Raw genomic sequence first — 21,528 nt, forward strand, 5'->3', positions numbered from 1 at the left:
TCTGAGTGTTAGTTAATAACTTTTTGTTACTTTCGGTTAAAAGGATAAAAAAGGAAACCCTTGAATCGATTCTAACTGGTGATTGCACACATTTCTCAAACACAAACGAACCCTTTTTTATGGTATCACACCAATGCCAAATATCATTAGGAAAACTAGAACTAATTATGAATTCGTTTATTTTTTTAAATACACAAACTGTTCCACAGTAAAGTTTATTAGTTGTTATCTTCTCATTTCACATTATCCCTTCAGACGGAGCGAAATTAGTGGGTATGCGCTTTCCATTTCTCCAGCAAGGAGTTTCAGATGTTCTAATCCCTCTACTACATACTTGACTCTCACCTGATGATGGTACCTATTCAGAGCTGAGCCAACTGGCAGTGGGAGGCCAGGATCAAACCACTAACCGTATGAATGCGGCTACTACCAGCCTCCCCCCCGTCTCTCTCTCTCTCTCTCTCACACACACACACAAGCACATGTCTTTTTAAATAAGATTTAAGACATGTTTCCGCTCTGACATTATGCTACAGCATTGAAAAGGTACAAAAAACACACTTTCACCAAAAACTTCTTAAAAATCTTGAAAATAAAGTTTGTAAGATTCTGCGAAAGTTTGAAAGATTCAAAGTATGCAATAGCCCCTTCATTTACAATAACCCCCTGAGCGGATGGACTTTAATCCGAGAATGATTAAGTTTCTTCTTTGTAAGACTGAATTTTTAAATCTCTACCCTGAAACAGACCAGTGGATACATGGTCTTTCCTGTTCAGGACATTTTGTTTTTATGCTAAACTAGACCACCGTCACAAGTTGGGGTCACCTAATGTTGAATATCTATATTAAAGTATGGTCAAGTTTGGGAACCACTAGACTAAACGATTTGGACCTCTTTGACAACAAACAACATAGAAAGACGCAAACAGTTCCATAATTTATATACCACATTACTTACAAATAATTCCTACATAACTTATAACAACAGGCAGATATTCTACTGAACATGACGCAGCTAAATTAACACTACTGAGAATAGTCGGGAAAAGTCTACGGGCTGCACCAGCCGCGTGTAACTTTTGTCGGGTAGAGTTTTAGTGTACACACGAATACAGGTAAATTTCTCGGAATCAAGTGCTCGACAGTAAATTCCTCGAAAACAATTGTTCGAAAAAGAATTTCTAGAACTATCAGTTTCTCGAAAGCTAATATCTACTTATGAAACAATCATTAGTATTCCAAACAATCATGACCAGGTCTGTTAACGAGCACTATTGACAATGTTAAATGCCATAATATATTTCTTTTTGAGTTTAAACCTTACGATTGTATCCATTATAGTTTTTTCGGAAGTATCGAACCCTCAAGATGGAATTAACATATGTGGAGAGCGAAAAGGGGAAAAAGAAATTATGTTGGACGGATATCAAGGGCAAGTCCGTGAACAATAAGATACGTATATTGGAAATGCAAGGTGGGCAAGCAACATAAAGCTCGTGCTATCACTATCGATGATAATATCAAAAAACGAAGTGGAGATCACATCCATGCAGGAGACGGTGCTAAAATTGATGCTGCTAAAATCCAAGAGAAAGTGAAATCGCATGCAATAAACAGTCGAGACACACCACATTATATTGTATCATGCTGCTTCGATGGGAGTAAGTGGTTTTTGTGGCGGTGAAGCTCCCATCAGTAGCAAATATGAAAAGAATGAAAAGAACTATACGCAATATACGACCAAAGGAAAATGCTGCCCTGCTTTGCCTAATAGCTGCCTCGATCGATCTTATCATCCCGGAAGAGTTTGCAAAACCATCAAATGAGATTTATTCCTTGTTTATGCTGGTACCACAGATGGTCGTATACTAATTTTTACAAAAACAAAACAAATCTCGACATATTAGCACGTTCAAAGAGCTGGTACGCTGAGGGCACTTTTAAAACTGTGCCTTTGATTTTTTGCCCAGTTGTTTACAATACATGGTGCACAGTCAGGTAGTATTAGCCCCTCGTTATATGCCACTACTACCAAACAAAATCGAAGAAACGTATCAAGGTTATAGTTGCCAATGATAATGTAGATATGTCCATTGTCCAAACTGCTTGGTCATTAGAAGACACTGGACATAATGCAGCAGTGGTGGGTGACGACACAGGCTTGTTTGTACTTTTTGGATCAATTTCTAAGTCATCCACGAAAATACCTTTCATTAAACCAGGTAAAGCTCATAATCCCAACAAGACGTATGATATTAGCAAACTTCAAGCTAATCTGGGACATTTTCGGCAACACCTGCTGTTCCTCCGCGCAGTTTACAGGCTGCGACACAATATCAGTCATGTGTATATGGGAAAGGGAAAAATAGGTCTTTTGATATCCTGAAGAATAGCGAAGACATATGCAACATAGTGTCTGTATTTGATAATCCAGCACCATCTAAAGGTGAAGTGGTCAAAGCTGGTGAAGTTTTCCTCCTTTTTTCTGTATGGAGCTGACAAAACTCAAACCTTGGATGAGTATCGCTTTTATGCATACAATCGAAGAAACAGTAGCAAAGGACCGTTGCTCAAGTCTGACTTTCAGCTATCCACATTGCCACCAACAGGTGATGCAGCTCGTCTGAGCTCGTTTAAAGTGTTCTTACAAGTACAAAATTGGCATGGTAAACCATCTATCCCCAAGTCGAATGGAGGTGGGAGAGTTGCGGAACCGGACTGAAACCAATTCCTTCAATCAAACCTCCAGCTCCTGATGACCTGTAATATTTAGTGAGCTGTAACTGTCGCAAAGGTTGCCGTCATCAATGTGTAAGTAGGAGGGCTGGTTTATCGTGCTCATCCATGTGTGGCCAGTGCCGTGGAGCTGGATGTGAAATTTCACTACCATTTCTAGAGGAGGATGCTGAAGAAGACAATGAGTTGATAGAAATTTCATTTTGAAGCACGTGGGTTTGCTCTGGGTGTGGGATGTTCCGATCTAATTCAAACCTTAATTACTTTCTCTGTATGACTTTTATTGCATAGATATTTAAAGCAAATATGCTGCCATTTTTCTTGTGTTTATGTGCATATGTTTATATTAATGATCAAATAATAATTTGTCATTGCAATTGAAAGGTTTTTTCATTGTAGTTTATTGATATATATATATATATCTATATATATATATATATATATATATATATATATATATATATATATATATATATATATATATATATATATATATGTAATATAAAGACTGTTAATGTAAAATGATATGATTGTTGTATGTCACGTGCCTTGACATTCCTTAGAAATTGGGGAGTCATCATTAGCTTCCCATGGAGACAGAGAGTCCGAGTGACAGCCTAGAGAATCCTGATGTGTCTTGTTGGATGGTGTGACATTAAAATCCTTACCTAAGCAGGTCAATGATCGTCTGTAGTTATGGGCATTCATCAAAGGTGACTTTGAAACCAGTTTAGAGTGGTTTCAGGGCGTGACGAAGAGTGTGAGTTTGTCTGTACGTGTGAGCCTCTTTTCGTTCATAATGGCATGTAATTAGCCAGAACCTTAAAGAGACTTTACGGAGAGTCAGGCAGAGCCGGGATGGCTCTGCATCGTGTTTTTATTAAGTGCTTGGAGACTTGCTGGAAATGGTAAGAATTACTGTGGCTTTAGCCAAAGGTGTGGCTTGACTGTATCTTTGATATTTTGTAAAGATATTTCTATTTGTTTTAATCTTTTGACTTTGTCTTTACAACTGTGTGTGCTTATCAGTGTGTTCCTCCTGTCTTTTAACAGGCGGTTCTAGTGAAGGGGACTGTGTTCTGGTAGGGGGAACCATATTTGGAGGAATGGTGTTTGACTAATTACTTTATAGACTGATAATTACCGGGGGTTATCTGAGTATCTGAATTTTGACTTATCATTCCATTTAATCATCCTGTAAGATTCTGAGTTATTCAATTAATACTTTGCTTTGAATAAATGTCTATTTTTGTAGTTCCAACTCTGATTTGATTACCTGATGCAATGGAGGGGAGGTATCGAGAGAGAGAGAGAGAGAGAGAGAGAGAGAGAGAGAGAGAGGGAGGAGAATGTATTATCAGATGCCTACCACTTTTGGCTTAATGCTTACCAATATGAAATACGAGATTCTTATCACGTATTATATATATATATATATATATATATATATATATATATATATATATATATATATATATATATATGTATATATATATATATATATATATATATATATATACATATATATATATATATATATATATATATATATATATATATATATATATATATATATATATATATATATATATATATATATATATATATATATATATATATATATATATATATATATATATATATATATATATATATATATATATATATATATATATATATATATATATATATATATATATATATATACATATATATATATATATATATATATATATATATATATATATATATATATATATATATATATATATATATATATATATATATATACCTTACAAGTGTGTAATGTTAGTGAATCACATATCATGTCTTGCTTGGAGACAGGCTGAGCTGTAGGGGCAGCTTTCTTGAGTGAAGGAATTTGGTACGTAAGCGTTTAACCAAGAGAAACCGCAATCGTCTTGTCGCAAGCATGTACATTCGTTTGTACGATGTTACAGGTCTAATAGACCAGGGCACGGTTGCGAAGTCACATTCCTTTTGGTGAGAAGAAAGAGGTCAGTTGGTACACGTCACATGTTGGAAGAGAAAACCCCCATCGTAAAGGTATGGCACATATTTTGTAAGACTTAGAAAACCATTACCTTTGAAAAGAGAGAGAAGTGTGAAATACATTCTTTACTTAATCACTTTGAAAAGAGTGATGTGTGAAGTGTATCTTTTATCCATTGTTATCTTTATTACAGATGGTTCTATTCATGTACTAGAGACGGGATTCTCTAACATGACTAATATAATGAACCTATTCACATTCTTAGTCAGGAGGGTAGAGTGATAACTTGCTAGTTTTCTTTATGGGCAGATTTGGGTTTTTGTCACTATGACTTCTTGTTAATCATTTTGTCCTATTCTATATTCATCTGCTTTGGGTAATAAATAGTATATTTTTATACTTACGTGATCTTAACCCTTAAACGCCGACTGGACGTATTTTACGTCGACATTTTTTGTCTCTCGGGTGCCGACTGGACGTATTTTACGTCGACATACAAAATTTTTTTTAAAAATTCGCGGAAAAATACTTATAGGCCTACCAGCCGAAAACTTTTGAATCACGCGCGGGGTTGGGGGATGCTGGGAGTTCACGGATCAAGGTGTTGTTTTGTTTACAATCGTTACGCAGGCGCGCAAGCGCGAATTTCTTTCTTTGCCGCACTAAAAAAAAGTATCTGTGACACATCTCAAAAAAAAATTATTTCGTCACTTTGACATAATTTTTGTACCATTGTAAATTAGCCTTTACATGAAGTATTATATATGAAAATGTGCGCATTTTTATTTAGAATACAACAATAAAATACTCAGGATTGTAGCTTTTATCAGTTTTGAGATATTTTCACATAAATAACTATAATTGCCAAAATTTCAACATTTGGTCAAATTTGACTCTACCGAAATGGTCGAAAAACGCCATTGTAAGCTAAAACGCTTATATTCTAGTAATAATTCAATCACTTACCTTAATTTTGCAACTAGTTGTCAAGTCTCTATCACAATCTTTCGATTATGGTGAATTTATGAAAAAACGTTTTCCTTACGTCCGCGCGGTAACTCCTCCGAAAAAAATCATACATGCGATTGTGGTAATGTTTGCACCATTTTAAAATTAGCCGTTATATAAAGTTTTATATATGGAAATGTGCGCAATTTCATGCACAATACAACTAAAAACAACCCATGGTTGTAGCTTTTATCAGTTTTGAGATATTCTCATATAAATAACGATAATTGCCAAAATTTCAACCTTCGGTCAAGTTTGACTCTACCGAAATGGTCGAAAAACGCAAATGTGAGCTAAAACGCTTATATTCTAGTAATATTCAAGCATTTACCTCATTTTGACACAAATTGGAAGTCTCTAGCACGATATTTCGATTTATGGTGAATTTATGAAAAAAATAACATTTTCTTTACGTCCGCGCGGTAACTCTTCCGAAAAAATCATACGTGCGATTGTGGTAATGTTTGCACCATTTTAAATTAGCCGTTACATAAAGATTTATATATGAAAATGTGCGCAATTTCATGTAAAATACAACAAAAAATAATTGAAGGTTGTAGCTTTTCTCATTTTTGAAATATTTGCGTATAATCACGATAAATAGAAAAAAAACCAAGTTCGGTCAACTTTGACTCTAACCGAAATGGTCGAAAACGTAATTGTAAGCTAAAAATCTTACAGCCTAGTAATATTCAGTCATTTATCTTCATCTTGAAACAAATTCGAAGTCTCTAGCAAAATATTTAGATTTATGGTGAATTTAAAAAAAAATCTTTCCTTCCCTCCGCGCGCGGATTCTCCGCCACAAATCTCCGAAATACGTACGTCCCATTCTCGGAATGTTTGCTCCGTTTCATATTAGGCATTTCATAGAGTATTATATATGAAAATGTGCGCAATTTCATGTAGAATAAAACGAAAAATATTTGAAGGTTGTAGCTTTTCTTTTTCCGAAATAATTGCATATAAAAAATATATATATAAAAAAATTCGACATTCGGTCAACTTTAACTCGTCAGATATGGTCGAAAACTGCAATTGTAAGCTAATACTCTTACAGTATAGTAATATTCAATCATTTGTCTTCATTTTGAAAGAAATTGGAAGTCTCTAGGACAACATTTAGATTTATGGTGAATTTTTGAAAAAATATTTGTTTACGTCCGCGCGTTACGAATTCATGCATTATTTTGTGATAATATTTTCTCTGTGTTGCTTTTATCGTTTTACAATGTGTTATATACCAAAATGATCGTAATTTAGTGTAAATTACAACGAAAAAAAAGTAACTTGTTACCTTTAACCGTTTAGCGCACAGCGCGATTTGAATACAATTATATATGAAATTTCGTTTTTGCACTATCATATATCGCATTATTTATATATGATAATGATAATTTTTTTCATTTCTGATGGTTGCACTCTAAACTTCAGGCAATGACAAAATAAGGAGCCAAAAATGAACTCTTAATCTTGAAAACTAAGCGCGCTGTGATTTTTTGAAAAAAATATTTTTTCCGCTTCCGCGCTCACTCCGAAACCCCTCCGGCACACGGGAGACAAATTTTTATTTACTGCTCCGGCGTAAGAGGGTTAATAGCCTAATGACATGTTTGCAGACAGAGAGCACCATTGACAACAGGTAAGGGTTTCCAATTTGTGTACTTTAATGAAGGGTGGTAAGAGTGGTGGCAGGCGGTTTAAGAGGTTTTTATATATATAGATGTTTTTCTTTTTTTGGTAGGAAAAGGGATTATAATCATGTCACAGGCAACTCGGGGCTCTTTTTGCTCATTCAATGGGTTGGGCAAGGAGAAACTGTACGTCTCTCTGGCTAACTCAGTGTCGGCCATCTTGGGATTCTTGAATACAAGTGTTTTAAAACGTGAAGGGGAAAAGTTTAATTTTCGACGTATTAAAGTGTTTCATGAGTGCGGTAACAGGTCACACATATTTGTGGTACGTATACGAATTCGGTTTCCAGTCATATGAAAATGTGAGTGTATTTTCAAGCTTTCTTTCTTATTTTCTCCTTTTTTATCTTTTATATTTTTTAAATTTTGTTGTTGTTTATATTTCTTTTGTTTGTTTGTGGCGAATTTACTTGAGCAGAGTTTTTTGTTGCAAGTCACACACTGAGAGAGAGAGAGAGAGAGAGAGAGAGAGAGAGAGAGAGAGAGAGAGAGAGAGAGTTGGTGTGTGTGAGACTGTCGTCGGGTTGGATCGCTTAGTAAGCGTTTTGCATTTTTTTCTTTTTCTATCCCCTCCCTATTTTTGTTGTTGTTGTTGTTGCTTTCGTGGGATGATATACTGGGCATGGGGCATGTTTGCCTTTTGTTATCCATTATCAGGGGAAACTTTGTATTAATTTTTCTGGATTGGGTTTCGTGTATATAAATACACTGATGTTATTGAGATCAGTGAATCTTATAGAACAAAAGAGCTTTCGGAAACAGAGAAAGATGGCGGATACTAAAAGTACCACAACGCTACTACATCACGTAACGAACGTGAGTGCGGGCGTGAGTCCTTTCAGAGGGATAGTAGTGAAATGGTGTTGCTATCCAACCTGCCTTACAAATTTTTATTGAAGAGGTGAATAATATTTTGCTGGAAAGAATGTATTGGACGATATAGAGGCATTTAGAGAGGCGAAAGCTTTGCTAGATTTCAATAGGGGAGATCTCTCTCATCGTTGCAGGAGTTTCCAATTTACAAAGTGTTGTACCTGGACGGATTTGCAAGCATTTCTGAAAACAGGTTATGGCTCAAAGGAACACGGAGATATGGTGAGGGACCTTCGGGGTCTTTATAAACTACGGAAGGGCACTAATAGCCTCGTAGAACATAGTTAAAAACTTTTTGATGCAGTGGCTGATTGGGTAGGAAAATTGAAAACATCTAAATGGGTTACAGGGATTAATGTATCTCTTGATAACATTCATAAACTGATCTATTTTTCCCTGCTCTTGCACAATGTACTGGATGCGATAGTGAATATTTCTTTGATGAAAAGATTGAACCTACTTCAGACGAAGACTTACTTTATGCCCAAATTGAGAAACATATGTCTACATGTCCCACTGTAGATAGCACAATTTTTAATGGGACAGGCCCGAGGGATAGAGTGCAAGGACACAGAATTTTCTCCTCCCCGTCTGTGTGCAAAAGTTGAATATAACAAAAGATCGATCGACCAAAAGCAACAGCAGTTGCACTGTTTCAACTGCAATAAACCAGGGCATCCAAAGAAATTGTGTAGGGTTAAATATTGTGGAATGTGTAAGAGTACCGATCATTATTGGCAGTCTTGTCAGGCTCAGATATGAAGGGATGTGAGGCCTACACCTCAAGGTTCTGGTAATTATAATGTGAGATCTTCCCAGGCAGGTCAAACCAGAGGGCAAAGGGATCGGCAAAATTTTTGGAAGCCTGATCAACATAAAGGGTACAGGTGATTGGTAAATACCATTGTGGTCTCGTGGGGGACACCCCAGAGCCCAGGCCTATAGTCTATGGAACAGTGGGGGATGTGGATATCCCGATATTTATAGACTCGGGGGCGTCAATAAATCTAATGGACTATAACTTGTATCAATCCATGTTTTCCAATTACCCTTTGCAACCCTTAACGGAGACGGTGTGTGATGTGCAATCCCATAGATTAAATACCCTGGCTGTGTTTTCAAATACAGTTTTAGTCTGGTGACAGAGTTTTAACAGAAACCATTTTTGTAATAAAAGGAAATGCGTTGGGCAACAGACTTTTGCTGAGTCATCCTGCTTGTAGAAGACACAGATTTCGATCCATGTGGTTGTTAATGGGATAACAGTCGGATACCATGGTGATTTTCTGCCTTATGAGGACCTGAATAGAATGGAGGACATGGAGGTTATTGAAAGAGGAGATGTGCTTGGTGATATTAATGGCAGTGATACGAGTGTTATGGAGAAAGGTAATATTAAAACCCCACGTTGCTGATATGGGAAATGACTACAGGGGTTCTATCAGAGTTCACAGTGATGACAATGGTGGTGATGATACTATGGATGGTGATGATACTAATATTGATGTTATTTCTGATACTAACAATGCTGGGATGATACTAAGGGTGGTAATATGTATGGGGCGGTGGAAATGGGGAGGTACTAACCACAAATATGAGGTGTTTTATCCGAAGATATTATGTTACTACCTGGTTCGAAGACTACGGTAAAAGTTAAATTGAAGGAATGAGAAAACCCACAGATGTGTGTGTTATTGAAAATAGCGAGAAGCTTAGAGGGGTTGTTAGCACGGCATCGTGAACAGTGTATCCAAGGATGGGTTTATGTGGTTAGAGTTGCTAAACTGTAATGATACAGTTAGGAGATACCAGAAGAATACATATATATTGGATTTTCCAAGATTGGAGTTGTGATGGTGGTTCAGTGGCTATCGTAGAGGGGAAACCTGAGTTTTTGGAGGCAGAAATGCAATCAAGGAAACGAATATTTAGAGAACATTTAGCTAATGCGGATTATAGCGAACACGTTGAAGCAATAAGCGGGCTCTTGGCAGAATTTGGGGATATGGTAGCCTTACAAGGTGATAAATTGGGGTTGACTAGTGTGTTAGAGCATAAGGTAAATTTGGAGAGTGGCACAAAACCTATTTATATTCCTGCATATCGCATACCTTTCAAAATCAGAGAACAGGTAGAGAAAGAGTGACTGATGCAAGCCAGGAAAGGTATAGGTGCTTACCTTATGAAAAAGTTCGATGGGAAATTGCATCCTATAGCTTTTATAGCAGGATGTTCAGGACAAAGGGCAGCAACGAGAGATCCATGGCCACCATAGATAAAGAAGCCTTTGCAATAGTGTCGAGCTTAGTTCATTTTAAAATGTTACTGATGGGGAATAAAGTAGAAGTTCTTACAGACCACAAGCCATTACTAGATCTTTTTAATAAACCCGATTTGTCGCCTAAAAGAGCTCGATGGTTTTTAACTATCAGAGATTTTGATGCAAAGCTCAAATATATAGAGGGTAAATTTAACGTGGTTGCTGATGCTCTCAGCAGGAGTTTTCGCGACACAGAAGGTTTCCAAGTCGCGCAAGTAACTAGCGAGGCCATACAATGGTATATACCTCTCATAGAACAAAGGCAAGATGAAGACGAGATTTTAGCAGATGCAAAAGCGTTTCCAAGAGGGGAATTAGTTAGGAAACGTTATAAGTTGCTTTTTTCGTGTTTGGAGTTGGAAGGTAATCTATTGGTTAGGAAAAGTAAATATAAGTTGAGAACCAGTGAAAGTAAAGAAGATACGACACAGATCGTAATTCCGAAGGTACTAATTCCAGTGGTTTTGGAAATAGTTCATTGCAGCTTCGGTAGTCCACACTTGGGAATAGAAAAGACGTATGATGAGGTTCGTGCTAAATACATTTGGAAAAACATGGGGAAGGATGTGGAAAATTTTGTAAGGAATTGTACGGTGTGCAACACATGTAAGCCTGCAAGGACAACTTCATGCAAATTAGGATCGTATCCTATACTGAGTAGACCTTTTCAGAGAATGCATATGGATATCTAGGTATGCGAATGGATATCTAGGTATGCGAACAAGTACTTGTTAGTGATAATAGATGAACTTACAAGGATAATAGAAATTTTCCCACTTAAGCATAAAACAGCCGAAGAAGTAGCCATAGCATTTTTCAATGGTATAATTTGCAGATATGGCTCACCCGAAATTCTATTAACCGACAATGGGAAGGAATTTGTGAACAAAACCTTGCAATGTTTAGCTGAAGTCATGGGGATACAGAAAGTAACAATTATTCCATACAGACCCGAGGCTAATGGGTTGTGCGAACGAGCAAACAGGAAAGTGTTCGAGGCTCTCAGGAAAACTGTAGGTGGTAATGATAAGAATTGGGACAGATATGTTAATATTGTTAGACATAGTATTAACACTATGGTTAGTGATTCCATTAAAACGTCCCCATTTGAAGCTTTGCTTGTTTGTCCAGCACGAGGCACATTTGATTTGCTAACTATACCTCATCGTGGGGAGGATACGATCGAGGCGTTGGTATCCACGGCGAGTGAGAGACATGCTTGTCTCAGCCGTAATCTCGAATCCACAACCAGTGATATGGTACAGAAGAGTAATAGTAAAACATCTGATCCCAAGATCAATGTCGGAGACAAGGTATTTTTAAAACTTAACGTGAGAAATGAACTAAATTACAAATTAGGCCCGAAGTTTGAAGGTCCTTTTAAAGTCATTGAAGAGAAAATTGGAAACAGATTTGTAGTCTTAGAGGAGAAAATAGGTCGGTCGAGGTTAACACATCTCAAAAATTGAAAAGAATTGGTTTGGTGTGTTCAATATATTGTCGCGGCAGTTTGCATTTTTTTTTCTTTTTTTTCTTGTCTGTTTTTTTGCAATTTGGTGGCGGAATGCTTTTACATTTTTTTTCTCTCTTTTATTTCCTTCTACTGTTTTTTTTTCTTATTATGCTCAAATCTGCGGCGTTTTGGGCATAAGATTTCGGGGTTAATATTTCACGTGGGAATGTGTTGTAATATGGCAAATGTTTGTCTTAGCTGAGAAACGTGATAATATACATGTGATAATTCCTGTATATGATATTTGGGGCTGAATTTTTGGGGTTTCACGAGCCAAATAAATGACATTGGGGTTTATATAATTCGGGTAATGTCGTTGGGAGTTAAGATTTAAGGACAATTATTTTTTTGGGGGGGATGAATTTTTTTTGTGTGGGGTTATTAATTAAATGGAGGAAATATTTTTATCACTGGAGTGGTGTTATTATTAATAATGGTGATTTATATATATATATATATATATATATTATATAAGGAGATGGTATTAATCCTTGGGGGTGACTTTCTTTTTTTTGGCGGTATATAATTATCGAATTGTGAGTTTATCGTAGTTTTTATCCCGAATAGGTGATAATTTTTTTATATAATTGGGCAGTATCGTTTGGGAAAGTTATGTCTTTGAGACAATCTTTGAGCAGCTTGGTCATGTCTTGGAGATAGTTCTGTGAAACGTGCTGATGTGGTTTCAGCATAGAAAACTTTTTTGAGAATCATGAGTTTCTGAAGTTGCGAGTCTATGGTGCAGTTTAAAGCACCTGAGGTGTTCACAGGTGGATTTTTTGTTAATGTTGCTGTAATGAATCCGGTTGCGGATTTTTCCCTTTGGAGTTGATTACTCAGAGATTTGCACTATTCTCGTAAGATGTTTGATTATGGCCCTCCACGGGAATGTATCATGTAAGAGGATTCTATTCCGGTCGTTTCTGGTCGATGGGATTGCTGCGGTAGCAAATTCCGTAATGGTACACATTATATATGTTTCTTTTTCTCTTATGTGCACTGTGTAATGGGGGAAAGTTCACTTATTATTGTTGTTATTATCTTATTTTTTTTCCTTTTTTCTTTTTTTTCTTTTCTTACGAGAGATGTTGTAATGGGGGTTAAGCTCTAAATAGCACTTCCATTTTAGATCTGAGATATAATTTGTCAGGGTATGTGAGTTAGATAGAAGGGGTGTTCGGCATTATATTTTATGGAGGTTAGTTATATAAACCATAAAAGGGGTTTTTGCTGTTAGACTTTATGGGTTCTCTTTTGACAGCGCATTTGTCAGATATGGGATTATTTGTGAGGATTCGTGGGTAAAGATTATATTTTGTTTACCGAGGAACTTTTAATATTTGACTAGTAGATTGAGTATATTAATTAATGACGGATTTGTGGGGTAAAGCAAGACATTAGTTATTTTATGACCATGTAGACCTTTTAAATACGGACACACAACGACTTTAGAGAATTCCCAACTCTACGTGATGGTGGCGATGGAAACGACTTTGTTCTACAGTACCAGAGGTCGAGTCAAGTCTACACACGAATGGCGTTTCTATGGACTGCCTTTGCAAAGGATGAGATGTCTTCGATATATCGTCTCAGGATACACTCTGGGATAAATCAGGAGTCTACAATCTTCGATAAGGCGGGTGCGAGTAGCACTTGCATAGAATTCATGGGATATTTCCTTCCTTGACAACGGGGTGGTGACCAAGTTTCCTTCAGTAGAAAAACGTCAATCTACAGTTTCGCGACGAGAGGGCGTTGGATACACTCAAGAGGGTCGCAGACACTGAATAATGGCATGCACTGAGTTGTTTCGAGTTGGTTTACGCACTCGACCTGTGTCTACAACTATTCGTTGAGTTCTGCTTATCTTAGTGACGAGGATGAGCCTTTCGTTAGTTCACATTACACAATACCAATATTAATGATCATGTTAGGTGCTATACTGATCACAATTTGTGCGCTAGGAGCTCTTAAACTTTTGTGCATTCGACAAAGCAAAAGGGCTCCAGCAACGGAGGTGGCCCTAAGTATGTGGTAAATTGATACATTGTGCATTAGCTGCTGATGTGGTGTGCGACAGGAGTGCACAGAGGACATAGGTGGCCGAGCCATCTTACAAGTGTTTAATGTTAGTGAATCACATATCCTGTTATGCTTGGAGACAGGCTGAGCTGTAGGAGCAGCTTTCTTGAGTGAAGGAATTTGGTTACGTAAGCGTTTTAAAACCCAGAGACCCGCTCGGTATTGTCGTCAAGCCTGTACATCGTTTGTACGGATGTTACAGGGTCAATAGACCTGGGCACTTGCGAAAGTCACATTCTCTTTGGTGAGAAGAAAGAGGTCAGTTGGTACACGTCAGGTGTCGGGAGAGAAAACCCTCATCGTAAAGGTAGGCACATATTAGTAAGACTTAGAAAACCGTTACCTTTGAAAAGAGAGAGAAGTGTAAAATACATTCTTTTACTTAATTACTTTGAAAAGAGTGATGTATGAAGTGTATCTTTTATCCATTGTTATCTTTATTACAGATGGGTTCTATTCCATGGTACTAGCGACGGGATTCTCTAACATGACTAATATAATGAACCTATAGACATTCCGGGTCTGGGAGTGAATTCTTAGTCATGAGGGTAGAGTGATAACTTGCTAGTTTTCTTTATGGGCAGATTTGGGTTTTTGTCACTATGACTTGTTAATCATTTTGTTCTATTCTATATTCATCTGCTTTGGGTAATAAATAGTATATTTTTATACTTACGTGATCTTAATAGCATAATGACATGTTTGCAGACAGAGGGCACCATTGACAACAGGTAAGGGTTTCCAGTTTGTGTACTTTCAAATGGGAAAAAGTAGGGGTAAATATATATATATATATATATCTATATATATATATATATATATATATCATATATAGTATATATATATATATACTATATATACATATATATATATATATGTATATATATATATATATATATCTATATATATATATCTATATTATTATATATATATATATATAAGATGAAACTTGGCCCACATGTAGATATTTGTGACTTGAACAACTTATCAAAAGTCCATAGCCTCCCTCACTTGCGTTAGCCGCCCTAATGGAATTCTCTTAAAATTCAAATATCTCGTAAAATGATAGTTTTATAAAAAAAAAAAATTTCCACTCACTAAAAGTTGTTCAGAACCTATTGAAAGGAACTTATGCAAACTACCCTTCTTTCAGAATCAAATAGAGTGACTGAGAAAACATGATCTTTATAATAATGAACTATGCCGGACAAATCTTTTGTGTAGAATGTATGATACAAAAACATTATGGTGTATATATATATATATATATATATATAGTATATATATATATATATATATATATATATATATGTACATATGTGTGTGTGTTTGTGAGTGTGTGTTTGTGTGTGAGTTTGTGTATATTATATATATATATATATATATATATATATATATATATATATATATATATATATTATATACCATAATATGGTATGTATCATAATTTCTACACAAATGACTTGTCCGACATAGTTAATTATTATAAAGATCATGTTTTTTCAGGCACCCTATTTGATTCTGAAATAAGTGTGATTTGCATAAGTTCCTTTCACTGTAATTTCCAATATCATTATTAAGAAGAAGACAATGATGTGTATAAAGACATTGTTGTTCAGTAATTTAGTAGAACGTTTTGCACTCAATCTATATTTTATCACAAAAATAAATACTGTTGGATTTTGTATGTGTGACCCTTTGATTTTCTGCTTATTTTCCCCTCATACTTCCTCATTTCTTAAAATATGCATAAACTTGTATATGTGTATATGTATGTATATATATATATATATATATATATATATATCATATATATATATATATATATATATATATATATATTAAAAGGGATGGAGCGTCGACCGCCCCCCCGCCCCCCCCCTACTATTTTCATATTTGGTATGCGTTTAGCCATAGCGTAAGGCGAACTGGTTACACTCAGTCCCCATCCTCTCTCTTCTCCTTCTCTCTTCTCTTCTTCTCTCTCTCTCTCTCGTCTTCTCTCTCTCTCTCTCTCTCTTCTCTTGCTCCATTCCATCAGGTCATCAAATCAGAGTCGGAGCTATAAAATTATATACGTTTATTCAAAGCAAAGTACTAGTTGAATAATTCAGGTTCTTACAGGATAATTAATGGAATGGTAATAGTTCAAGTCTCACAGACAACTAACTCAGATAACTCCCGTATTTATATAGTCTCAATCAGAAATTAGTCACACCAATTATCTCTTCTCCAAATATTATAGTTCCCTCCGCACAGGACACTTAGTCCCTCACTAGAACACTCGGTCCCCTCACTAGAACCGCCTGTTAAAAAGACAGGAGAACACACTAGTGAGCACACACAATTGTAAAGACAAAGTCAAAAGACTAAATAAATGGAACATCTTTACAAAATGTCAAAACAGAAACAAGCCATCCCTTTGGCTAAAGCATGATAACTCATCCATTGCAGCTTGGAATGTCAACACTGAAACAAATATATTTTCACAGAGCTATCCCAGCATTCTGCCTTTTCTCCCGTAGCTGTCTCCTAGTTCTTGGCAAAACCATGACATTAAGAATGGACATAGTTCGTACACGTACAGACAAACTCACGCCCTTGGTAACTGGTCACAGCCAGTTTTCAAAGGCACCTTGAACTCACAAACTCACATACCCACAGAAACGAACATTGACCTGCTAAGTAAGCATCTTAGTGTCACACCATCCCAGAAAAGAGATATCAGCTTTCTCTAGGTTGTTGCCCAGACTCTGTCTCCATGGGAAGTTAAATATGATAAGTCTGCACATTCTAAAAAAGTTCACAGCACATCACATTATAATGGTATATTAAACATATTATTAATTATAGCCCTCTTTTATATAACATATATATTATACATATATATATATATATATATATATATATATATATATATATACATATATATATACATATATATATATATATATATATATATATATATATATAGTATATATATATATATATATATATATATATATATATATATATATATATATATATTATATATATATATATATTATATATATATATATATATATATATATATATATATCGAAAGGAGAAAGTTTGTTCTACAACCTTTGTTTCTATACATTTTTTCATACAGGCCACCATTTCTGTGGAAATTGTCTTTGAAAATAAAGTTATTACTGATATTTCAATATAAATTTACATATTTTTGTAAAATGACTTAGTCACTGTTATAAAACAATAAGTTCTGAACAACTTTTATTGAGTGGTATTTATTTTTATAAAACTATTATTTTACGAGATATTTGAATTTTAAGAGAATTCCAATATGGCGGCTAACGCAAGCGCGGGAGGCTATGGGACTTTTGATAAGTTGTTCAAGTCACAAATATCTACATGTGTGCCAAGTTTCAGCTAATCATTTCACCTAAAGTTCCTGGGATATTTGGAAATTTTGCTACATGAGTAATTAAAGACTAGACAGAGAACGCATTCTCTCATCTATGGTGTAGTGAAACGAATCCACCTAAAATTGTCGATGTCTGAGATTTTCCAGTAGACTTCAACTAAAAGTGGAAGATAATCTTGTAGAAAAATAAAAAAATTGTTGACCACTTCAGTAACCCTGCAATCGCTGCAATAACCAGCAGCAACCGTCACAATGAAAGAAAAAGACCAAGGTACGTCTATGGGTGTACAAAAAATAAGTTGGGCACTAAGAGGGTACTGAGTTCCGTTTTCTCCAGAAAGGTTTTAGGATGATGTTGCAGGCATAAAATATAATAAAATTTAATAAAAAAAAAATTAGTCTAGAACCTGATTAGAAGATAAGGTACCCATGATAGCAGCCTCATAGCTGTTCATGGATTAAATGTTTTGGTGAATGCTTGCAGCGAAGCTCATTTGTCTATACAGACTTCTAACGGTATGACATTCTTTCCTCTGTAGCCTCTTCTAGCACCCTGCAGATCTCTTTCCTATGTAAGCCTCTTCAGACACCCCAGATCTTTCCTCTGTGGCCTCTTCTAGCACACCACAGATCTGTTTCCTCTGTAGTCTCTTCTAGCACCCTGCAGATCTCTTTCCTCTATAAGCCTCTTCTAGCACTCCGCAGATCTCTTTCTTCTGTAGATATTAATGAAGCTGATATTGTGCAGGCTAGTAATGAAATTAAAAATGGAGCTGCAGCAGGGAGTGATGGATTCCTGCTATTTTGTTAAAGAAAGTAGTTCATTCTATCGCAAAGCCACTTGCAATATTATTAAGACAAAGTGTAGATATAGGCACAATTTATGATGAGCACAAATTAGCATATATTACCCCTACATTCAAAGTGGATCAAGACTAGAGGCAAGTAATTATAGGCCTGTGAGTCTAACATCACATATTATGAAAGTGTATGAAAGGGTAATGAAGAAAAATATTATGAAAACATTTAATAAAAAATAATCTGTTTAATATTGGACAACATGGTTTCGTACCCGGAAAAAAGTACACAAACCCAACTGTTAGTCCACCGTGAAAACATATACAAAAATATGAAAAGTGGAAATGAAACAGATTGTGGTTATCTAGACTTTGCAAAAGCTTTTGAACAAGGTAGACCATAATATATTAGCAAAGAAAATTAGAAAACATAATATAGTGGATAAAGTAGGAAGATGGTTAAAAGAATTTTTACACAACAGAAAACGAGTTATTGCAAACGATGAGAATCGGATGAAGCTAAGGTAATTTCCGGTGTGCCACAAGGTACGGAATTAGCTGCATTACTGTTTGTTATTATGATGGCGCAGACATAGACAGTAATGTTAAGGACTCGGTAGTGAGTAGTTTCGCCGATGACACAAGAATAAGTAGAAAAATTACTTGTGATGAAGATAGGAACGCCCGCTGCAAAGAGACCTTAACAAAGCATATGATTGGGCAGAGGTAAATAGGATGGTATTTAACTCGGGATAAATTTGAATCAATAAACTATGGAGACAGAGAAGGAAAGCTATATGCATATAGGGGACCTAATAATCGAGACAATGCACAAAATAAGGAAGCAGTTAAAGACCTTGGTGTGATGATGAATAGGAACATGTTTATGCAACGATCAAATAGCAATTCTATTGGCAAAATGTAAAGCAAAAATGGGAATGTTGTTACAGCATTTCAAACAAAAAAGAAAAGCTGAACACATGATTATGCTTTATAAAACATATCGTAGTCCACTTGAATATTGCAATATGATATGCTACCCACACTATCAAAAGGTATTGCACAAATAGAGAGTGTACAAAGGTCCTTTACAGCTAGAATAGAAGAAGTTAAGGACCTTGACTACTGGGAAAAACTACAATCCTTAAAATTATAATAGTCTAGAAAGGAAAGAAAAAGAGAATCTAGAAGGAGAAGACGCTACATGATAATTCAGGCATGGAAAACAGATAGAAGGAATAGCTGAAAACATCATGGAGCTAAAAAATATCAGAAAGAGCAAGCAGAGGTAGATATAGTGCCCAAAAACTATACCAGGAAAATAAGTAAAGCACACAGGACATTAATCCACTACGCACCAGCATCGATAATGCAGCGTCTATTCAATGCGTTGCCAGCTCATCTGAGGAATATAACAGGAGTGAGCGTAGATGTGTTTAAGAATAAGCTCGACAAATATCTAAACTGCATCCCAGACCATCCAAGATTGGAAGATGCAAAATATACCGGAAGATGTACTAGCAACTCTCTGGTAGACATTAGAGGTGTCGCATACTGAGGGACATGGGGCAACCCGAACAACATGTAAGGTCTGTAAGGTTAGGTAAGCCTCTTCTAGCACCACGCATATCTCTTTCCTCTGTAGCCTCTTCTAGCACCCCACATATCTTTTTTCATCCGTAGCCTCTTCTAACACCGTGCAGATCTCTTTCCTCTGTAGCCTCTTCTAGCATCCCGCAGATCTCTAACTTCATTATGGTACGCCTATTTCCATTTACGTGTAGTGTCATTTGCGCAATTAATAACACCCACGAATCCATTACATCCAATATCTCGTGCAATGCATTGATTGCCACTGAATTTGCATATTTTATTACTTCCGAATGACGTTTCCTGAATCCCCTGCTTTGGCTGCCCGATCGAGAGATATTCATCTCCGCTACGTTAAATTTTATTATACCTATGTACATCACAGGTGTGAATTTCTCTCCTCGCTTCGATTTAACTTTAAAAATTAAATCACAGAGCATAATATTTCCTTCATGGCTAGTTCCCACTTTTTTGTCCTCCTTGATGTTTGCAGTGAGCTCTCTCTCTCTCTCTCTCTCTCTCTCTCTCTCTCTCTCTCTCTCTCTCTCTCTTGGTTTCTTTGTTTACGAAAAGGCTGCTCAATATGATTTGGCTCCTTTTGTACGAAAATGATGTTTATTTGCGCATCTCACAAGCTTCCTTCTAAAGATAGGTGCGCGTAAACATACTATATGAGAGAGAGAGAGAGAGAGAGAGAGAGAGAGAGAGAGAGAGAGAGAGAGAGTCGTCATCTTTAATGTATGAAGTAGCATTATTACAAGGGAATCGCCTTCCGCATTATTGACAACGCTAAGGATGAGTTTGATCATTCCCTTAAACGCCCGAGCAATGGATGTCACAGTCAATCACTTACGAAAAAAAACTTTTTTCAGTCTATGTTCAAGTTATTATTATATGAAAAGCGTCGCTCACCCAGAATTCAGGAAATCGAAAAAATGTTAACAGATCATCTGCTCGACTTCTAAGATGAGGGAAACATTCATTTGTTCCGCAACAAGTTGGACGAATTTGTATCTATACACCAACATGGGAATTTTAGAGCTAGTACTCTCACACTGGACTTGTCAGATGCAGCAAGATGGGTTAGAACAGTGGTTCCCAAACTTGACCATACCAAGGACCCCCAGATATGATTAGTCCTACCCGAGGACCCTAGCCAATAAAAAACTATCATTACCATACCCGGACATATTCCTTCACAAAGTAAGTATAATTAAATACATAAAATATTTTCAATATTTTCTAAAGCTTTAAATTCAATAAAGAGTAAAACTGGTGAAAACAGCCACAATTTTTTTGCTGGAGCTAAAAAAATATTAATTTTTTCATTATGTCGCGGACCCCAAAGGGCCTTCCCCTGCGGACCTCAGTTTGGGAACCACTGGGTTAGACAACCATTCTGCTGCAATACTGTTAACAATTTCCATCTGGAGTTGAAGGGAAGATGGATCATATCCATTACATTTTACATGGGTGGATTCGGGATAAACCGTC

The sequence above is a fragment of the Macrobrachium nipponense genome, chromosome 1, assembly GCF_015104395.2.
Source record: "Macrobrachium nipponense isolate FS-2020 chromosome 1, ASM1510439v2, whole genome shotgun sequence".
Taxonomy (NCBI): domain Eukaryota; kingdom Metazoa; phylum Arthropoda; class Malacostraca; order Decapoda; family Palaemonidae; genus Macrobrachium; species Macrobrachium nipponense.